The sequence below is a fragment of the Carettochelys insculpta genome, chromosome 6, assembly GCF_033958435.1.
Source record: "Carettochelys insculpta isolate YL-2023 chromosome 6, ASM3395843v1, whole genome shotgun sequence".
NCBI classification, from domain to species: domain Eukaryota; kingdom Metazoa; phylum Chordata; order Testudines; family Carettochelyidae; genus Carettochelys; species Carettochelys insculpta.
In genome coordinates this window covers 50,326,493-50,335,371 of record NC_134142.1, presented here as the reverse complement: position 1 = coordinate 50,335,371, position 8,879 = coordinate 50,326,493, and positions in this window count along the sequence as shown.

The following is an 8,879-nucleotide window of genomic DNA, read 5'->3' as shown; positions in this document are numbered from 1 at the left end:
AACTATGTAGCTGAAGACTTTTTTTGTTTAAGAACAAACAAGGTAACCTCTGAAAGCAAAACATGCTTCATTTCAAGAGACTGAACAAAGAGTGCTAACCTTATCTGTTTTTCATACGTTGGGCTGCCGCCTTAGCGAAATAATGTATTTTACTGGAATTCAAAAACCAACATTGCTATGACACAGAATAAAAGCTTTTGCTTTACAAAAATATTTTCACAACAATCAGGTGTCTGAATGGGCTTCCTGTAGGACTTGCTTTCGTGAGCTGAATGATGATGCTGTGAACTATTAGTGACCTCGAGAGAGCCTTCATTTTATACAGAGCTGTACTGAAGCAATGGCATGATTCATAATGGAAATGTGCTTTATCTGTGTATGTGAAACAAAGCCATGCAGATTTAATTTAATTCCCACACAAAGCCTGAACAAATGGGCTTTGCCTGTCTGGGGATACAGATGAAGGCCACTCAATCTGGCCCCAGGGTACTTGTATGGCTAGTTTGTGGCCATTACTACAACTCAGTCTGTGGCATGAACTGCACCTTCTTCTACCTCCCTCCCACCTTATATTTAGAGCTACGTCTACACTACAAGGTTTTGTTGACAAAAACCCAGGGGGCATCCAGATTACCATGTGCGTTCTGTCAACGGTAAGTCGACAGAATACAGCACTTTTGTCAACAGCCCTACCCCACTCCCCACAAGGAAGAACACCTCGTCGGCAGAGATCTGTCAACAAAAGCTGGGTCTGGATGTTCGAGGGGTGGGGGGAGGGGGGGCCTGCTGTCGACAGAAAGGCCTTCAGGGTGCTATGTCCACCACAACCAGCACTCTCTAGTTCCTGCTGCTCGCCCCTCTTAAAGCTGCAGGGAGCCCAGGAAACACTGTGGCAGGAAGCTAAGTGAGTGGAAAGAGCAGGGCTACTGGCTGCAGTCTCTACATCCTCACAGCCACGCTGTTGCTGAGAGCCTCACAGATGACTGAGCAGCAAGCAGTGCCCCCCGCCCCACATGGGCCCTCAAGGAATCAGCTGGATGGGGTCCCAGAAGCCAGCATGGGGCACCAAGAGGCAGGGCCCCTCCTGGACTGGAGCCAAGATCCAGGCCCTCTTGGGCCTGTGGACAGAGGAAATACTGCAAGACCCCAAGTGAAGCATCACACCCTCCCCGCCCCAGGCCATAGAGCGAGTTCAGGTGAAGGAGCATCATCAGAGCTACTTCCCACCCTCTGTCCGTATTACACAGAACTCCATCGCATTCTGATGGTGGGACACACCACCTCCAACTTGGACCATGACACAGTGATGGAGGACACCCCCCCCCCCCGCAGCTGGAGCATCATCAGGAGGAGGAGCAGGCCTCTGAGCCCCAACCCCTGCTGGAACCAGAGGCAGACACAGCCTTGGAGGCTGGCAGCACTCTGGTCACCACCCTGTAGCCAGTCCCCACCAGCCAGGACACCACTCGAGTGTTTTCGGAGCTCGGTGAGGATCCCTCCAGTGAGTACCCTGCACATCACACACCTGAAGGCATGGGAGGTGGGCACAGATGGGGCACACGGTGAGCATTGCACGGCTATCTCAGGCAGGACCTTGCACTGTGGTCCCAGCACATGGAATGATGTGCAAGGTAGCGTGCACGACCTGGATCCAGCAGACAGCCCCCAGCCACAGGCGCCAGCCTGCCACCAGCCTCGTAGGAGGTCAGACAAGTCCTAGGCCCTTTCGGGGTGGGGCAGGGGTCATGCCAGCACCTACCATGGCTGGAGGCAGGCTGGCCACATGCGTCATTCACAGCACTGCACTGTTTGTAAATAGGTTTGGTTTGTTTGTTATGTTTAATTACACCATTTCTTCTGCACTGGTCTTCTGTGGTTCAGTAAAATGGGGAGGGGGAACTTCTTTGTGGCTCCCGCTACTATAATTGCAAAGGGTTTAAAAAAACGGTTAAAAAAACAAAAACCAAAAACCCCTCACTGGTTATTTCTGCTATTTGAACAATGAACAACTCATATTTACATAGCAAACTATATGGGATCTCAAAATGCTGCACAACAGCCCCTTTACTATGTGCAGTGCATTGTGGGACGTGTGTGTGTGTGTGTGTGTGCGTGCATGCATGTGTGCACACTGTTCTTAAAATAGGTGTTACAAAAAGTTTGGTTTGATGTTATTAAGGACCATCTATTCATATGTGTTGCGACTCTTGAATTATTGAGGGTTTTTAACCAAATTAAAAAAAAAAAGTTTCTTCTTCCACTTTTGATCGCTGACCCCTGATCTAGTGCTTCAGTGTGAAAGTGTTCATTTTTGTCAGTGTCCAAATACCAAATCTTGCTTAAAAAAATATATCCTATCCAGGAATGACAGAAGGATGGAGAGGGTTGTGAAGATATCCAACATCTTCTGTGAAATCCTAAAAGCAATACCGTAGTTGGTTGTTTGTTTTTTTTAACTGCACAAACTCTATTCCTTTAATTCTAGTACAGCAAAATCTAAACCTAAAGGTTCTGAAAATTATGAATTAGACAAACAGATTGAGCCAAAAATCCTGAGAATGAAAATTTCCAAATTAGCAGTAAGATCAATAACATTTACCATGTATGTCAATATAAACTGATTCCTCACTTTCAGAAAATCATTGCATTCCATTTCTTGGCACAAATTTTAGCAACATATAAAGTAAATTAGCAAGTGTGCATCAGTGTTTTAAAATCTTCAACCTTCTAATACCTATTTGTACTATTGGGACTAATATGAAAACAAATCAAAGGTTAATACTTATGGTGATAGATTTATAGATGTTACCTAAATCAAAGCAGGTTACATTTTTAGTCTTTTAACTTTTACTATTATAACATCTTTAAAGCTACGTAAGTCTCATATCTATTTTGGACTTCTTTTGTCATCACTTAGCTATGCTGGTTCACAGTGTTGAGGAGATTTTTGTGAGGCAAACTCAAGACTATTCATTTGCAGATGGCTTGGTTGTTTTGATACAATGTGTGTCTATGCATACATTAGATACTAGGGGTGGAATTTTCAAAAATGCTCACCATTGGCTCACCTCTTCTCTTAGGGAAGTTAATGAAACACAAGAAATAGAAATTGCCATATTCAAACAGAACTGTGATTCATCTTGTCTCTAAGAGTAGTCAGTACATAATGCTTTGCAGGAAGGCATAAAAAATTCTGCAGCAAGGCTAACCTGCCTGGAAATAATTCCTTCTAGCCCACAGAAGTTAGTCTGAGTTAATTCTTGAAGTATGAAAGTTTTATAGCCCTTCTTAAAACCTTTTTCAAACGTTTTCAGCCCTGGATATTCCTGTTCTGTAGGTGACTAAGTTTTTTTTGATGGCTCACTGTGGAATTTTACAAGTGATTTCAGTGGGTACAGAGTTAGGCTATCATTATACAGTGGGTTACTATGCAACAAACCAGGGTGTAAAATCTACAGTGCACAGATATGTTACATAGTACCGTCCTATATGGTCACTGCTATAGCCCAGCAGAAGGCCCAGAGTGCCTTTTGTATCCTGTACTTTTGTATCCTGTACTTGAAAGTGTAGTATGCTAAACTGTACCCTGTAAGTTGGGGTGTATGGGGTGTGCAGGGACAGTTAGCACCTCTGGTGTGGGGGACTTGTCGTGTCTCTTCAGGGGCAGTTTGTTCACCTTTGGTCCCCACCTGGCATTCAGCTCTCTCCTGTGGCTCCAAGAAGTTGTAGCATGCCCAGCAGCCACGCCCAGATAAACTGCTTTGACAGGCGGGCTAAACCAGGTGAGGGTAGCCGACAGGTCTGAAACCTCTGGGGAGACAGAGACTTGCCTAGCCCAGCACGTGAAGTTGGCTCCAGCGGACTGGATGGATGAGATCAACAGTGAGATCCAATGATCGGGAGGTGGCTCTGCAATGCTCTGTAGAGAGCGAAGGGCATGATAAGGCACCAAAGACGGCATGGCCATCCACTGCAGCCTAGGAAGTCTCCAGCCATGGAAACTTTTCGTACCACTGGAACCAGGCTTCTGAGGCCGAGACAGTGGAACTGTCCCTGTGCAATGGCTTTTCCACTTTAAACATTCTCCCACACTGGTTCTTTGCACTCTCTCATCTCTCAACCAGTCTACTTTATCCTTCTGCATCTTCTGTTTACTTAAAAGCCCTGTGGTGATGGGAGAGGGACGAAGCAACAAGTGGAGGTGACCCCTGGGAGTTGTAGTTCCAAACCTGCACATAGGCGGCCTGTGGATTTTGGTCGCTCGACTCTGACCCCAGGACAACAGAGAAGTTCAGCAACATCCAAGGCAACTGAGCAGGCCTCTTTAGAAGCAGCACTGCTCACCCTCAAATGAGGCAGGGGACTAGAAAAGGTGTCCTAAAAATTGCTTGTCTCAATCAAATTGGCCAGCATGCCACAGCTTGCAGTTTTACCCTCACAGCGGTCGAAAAACAGTGAAAAGAAAGATGATATATTTGAAGCACGGAAAGTTCACACCCTCTTGGACAGGGAGAACACTATGAGGCCTGAAAGAAGAATGGCCCTCATAGCAAGAGAACTGGCATGTTATAACATTGACATGGCCACCCTGAGCGAGACCAGACTTGCAGAGGAAGGATCCATCTATGGACTGAAAGGAGGTTGCACCTTTTTCTGGAAAGGCAGGCCTGAAAACAAAGACAGAATCCATGGTGTGGGACTTGCCATCAACACATCACTTCTGCACCAGCTTCCTGACCTATCAGCTTGCATTGGTGAGTGTTTGATCAAGCTCTTCCTCCTCCTCAACCTCTTTTGCCAAGTTACAGTAATCAGTGCTTACGCCCCCACTCTGACCTGCAGCAATGAAGCAAAAGAAGAGTTTCTGTGAGGACCTTCACCATCTTGCAAAAGCAACTCCTCCTAGTGACAAGCTGCTTCTGTTGGGTGACTTCAATGCCAGAGTTGGCAAGGACTGTAGGAACTGGAAAGGAGTGATGGGGCATCACAGCATTGGTAACATGAATGCCAATGGCCTTTTTCTGCTGAGCTTTTGTGCAGAAAATGACCTGATGATTACCAACAGTCTCTTCAGGCAGGCCGATAAATACAAGACCACATGGATGCACCCGAGATCAAAACAGTGGCACCTGATTGACTATGTCATCAATCGCAGGTGGGACATTCATGATGCTAAGATCACCAGGGCCACACGGGAAGGTGAGTACTGGACTGATCATAGACTCATCAGATCTGTCCTTCTGCTGCACATCATACCACTGCACCACAAGAAGCTCGGTGTTGTCAGTCCCTCCTTCAAAATCAGGAAGCTGTAACGTACTGGTCGTTGTAAGTAATTTACAGCCTACTTTGATGAGGTGTTGATGTCCCATGGACCTCTGATGGGAGACCCAACACAAAAGTGGTACCAGTTTAAAACCCTGGTAATGGAGTCATCCAAGTCAACATTAGGACGTTCACCAAGGCTAGTTTGATGAAAATGATGAGACCGTCATGAAGATCTTAGAGGAAAACAGAACGCTTTTCTGTTATGGGAAAACGATCAGTCCTCAATCTCCAAACATGACCATTTCAAGCACCTTCAGGGTCAGGCACAGAATGCACTTTGCAAAATGCAAGTGGTGAGAGAGAAAAGCTGATGAAGTCCAATACTACGCTGACACCAAGAACTCCAAGATGTTCTTCAGTGCTATCAAGGCTGTATATGGACCTTCAAAGTCAAATACTGCACCTCTCCTGTCTGCAGATGGCATGACCCTCCCAAGGGAGAAGAGCAGCATCAACAATAGGTGGATAGAGCACTTCAGAAACCTTCTCAACAGGCCCTCCACTGTCGACCCTGTGGCCCTAGACTAGATCCCGCAGAAACCCACAATAGGCAGTCTTGACCTGCCCTGTACAATGGATGAGGTCAAAAAAGCAATCAGCCAGACCAGCTCTGGCAAAGCCCCTGGGGTGGACTGTATCCCTGCTGAAATTTTCAAGGCAGCAGGACCAGTGTCCCCTGAAGCCTTTCACAGCGTTTTGACCAGCATCTGGGAAGAAGACATGCCCATAGACTTTAGGGATGCCACAATCATCTTGCTCTTCAAGAACAAGGGCAACAAAGCTGACTGTGGAAATTACTGGTGCATCTCCCTTCTCTCTACTGCTGGGAAGATCTTGGCTCGAGTCATCCTCAACCATCTGATCACCAGCATTTCAGATGAGACTATACCAGAGGCATAGTGTGGCTTCCGCCCAGGCTGCAGCACCATTGACATGATCTTTGCTGTTTGTCAGGTCCAGGAAAAATGCATAGAGCAGAACTTGGATCTATAAGCTGTCTTTATAGACCTGATCAAAGCATTTGACACCATCAACAGAGAAGCCTGGTGGATTATCCTGTCAAAGTTCAGCTGCCCAAGAAGATTCATTAAACTCATACGCCTGTTCCATGATGACATGACTGGCTTTCTTTTTTTGAATGGTGAGTCCTCAGATCCACTGGTGTGAAGCAAGGGTGCATGCTGGCCCCAGTGTTTTTCAACCTCTTTTTCATGTGCGTCCTCAGCCACGCAGTTAGGGACCTGGACCATGGAGTCTACATAAAGTACAGGCTTGATGAGTCACTTTTTGACCTTTGCCGTTTGAATGCCAAAACTAAGATGCTTGAGAGGCTCATCCTTGAAGCCCTTTTTGCTGATGACTGTGCACTTATGGCACACAAGGAGTCTCATCTCCAACTTGTCGTCAACAAGTTTGCTGAAGCCACTCACCTCTTTGGTTTGTCCAGCCTAGGAAAGACCAAGGCCCTGTTTCAGCCTGCTCCAGGATCTGCTTCTCTCCCCACTTCAATATCTATTGAAGGAACAGAGTTAAAAACAGTAGATGAGTTCAAGTACCTCTGCAGCGTGATAGCCAATGATGGCTCCCTTGACAAAGAAATCAATGCCAGGATCTGCCAGGCCAACCAAGCACTAGGACGTCTGAGAGCACGAGTGTTGAATCAGCACAATATCCGACAGTCCACTAAACTGAAAGGGTACATGGCTGTAGTCCTGATGAGTCTCCTGTATGGCTGTGAAACCTGGACCTTGTACAGAAAACATGTGAAACTGCTGGAGCGCTTCCACACATGCAGCCTGAGGTCACTACTGCACATCAGATGACAGGACAGAGTCACAAACCTGGAAGTCCTTGACAGAGCAGGAACCACAAGCATTGAAGCCGTGATTCTGAAAGCCCAGCTTCACTAGATAGGGCACGGCATATGAATGGAGGAGTCAAGAATCCCTAAGCAACTCCTCTATGGTGAGGTCTCCCAGGGCAGAAGGAATCAAGGGAGGCCTCACAAGAGGTATACAGACTGTGTGAAAGCCAACATTGCTCTTGATGGATTAAAGCCAAAGCAGCTAGAGCAGCATGCAGAAGACCGAACAAGCTGGTGTGCTCTTGTATGACACGTGTATGACAATTTCAAAGAGCAGTGATGCATATGCCTGATTGATGCTCGTGAGAGGAGGAAAGCAACAGCAGCAGCTGCACTGACAGCACCAGGACAATTCCTTTGCCCCTACTGTGAACGTCCATGCCATTCAAGGCTTGGACTCCTCAGCCACATGCGAGTCCACAACCGATGTGCCTGTGCAAGCTCAAGACATCATCATTGAACACAATGGACTACCAAGACCCTGTAAGTCTCAGTACCCTGTAGCAGTGTCCACATAGGGTATTAATGCACTACAAACTGGCACACTGTTGTGTCAAACCTTGGCTTGCCAGGCTGTAGCTCTCCATACAGAGAAACCCATAAGCCAACACCTAAGCACTTTTGAAATTCCCATCTCATGTAATGTGAATACACAGCTATGCACAGGGTGAGATGCTGATGGTCATTCTGGCCCCTTTGTGCTGGGTAAAAGAACCTGCATAGCATAAAGGAATCCAAATGGTGACAGGGCCTCAACCATGCAGTTCACAGACCAAGTATAACTCATTCATATTAGTCTGAGTGTCCACATGAAGGGTTGATAATGTGTTAACCATAACAGTTTAGAAATTAATATAGTGACACAGGGGTAACTTCTGTGATAATGACTTCCAAGCCAGACTTTCAAAGAGATGGCAGAGAGTTGAAAACGTAAATCTTTCAGGCACCCTTGAAAACCCCATTCCAGGGATGCCTGCTGTTGGCCTTCACATCATAATGGACATGTGTAAAGGACAATGGTGGTGGAAAGCATGTTCATTCGAACCCAGAGCAAATACACTGTCCCAAGAAAGCTCACCTAATAAACTATTTTGCTAGTCTTTAAAGTGCTACTTGACTGCTTTTTGTTTTGAGAGCAAATACAGTATCTTAAAAATACACAAAACCAAAACATGATCCTGTGTTGACACGCTGTACTCATAATCTGCTGCAGTAGCTTTTACAATTAATTTGGTTAGCTTTATATTCTGAGTCCTTAGAAAGTAAATTTAAGAAGACATGCTAAGCATAACCCTCTAGCACTATGACGGTGTGCTCCCTTTGTTTATGAATTTGTTCTAGGCAGCCCAACTCCATCAGATTCTCATTTTCTCCCCCTCTGATTGTTCTTTAACTTTTTTCCTCACAGATTTAATTCTTCAGCGGATGCTCATAAAAAATGTATCCACCTTCATTTAAAACGAGGAAATCTTTCAAATCACAGTACAAAAGCAGAAGAATCTACTATAGTTTTGAGAGTGTTTGGGCTTCTATGTGTCCACACATCCATCTGGAAAATGGGATGTGCCTGAAATGCCATTGTTTCTCAGCAAAGCAAAAGGGAAGGTGTAATAGCAGGGGCAGTTGTACTTCAGAATGACCACAGGGGGTCAGCAAGTAAGCACCCCACCTCCAACAGCCTCAGAGA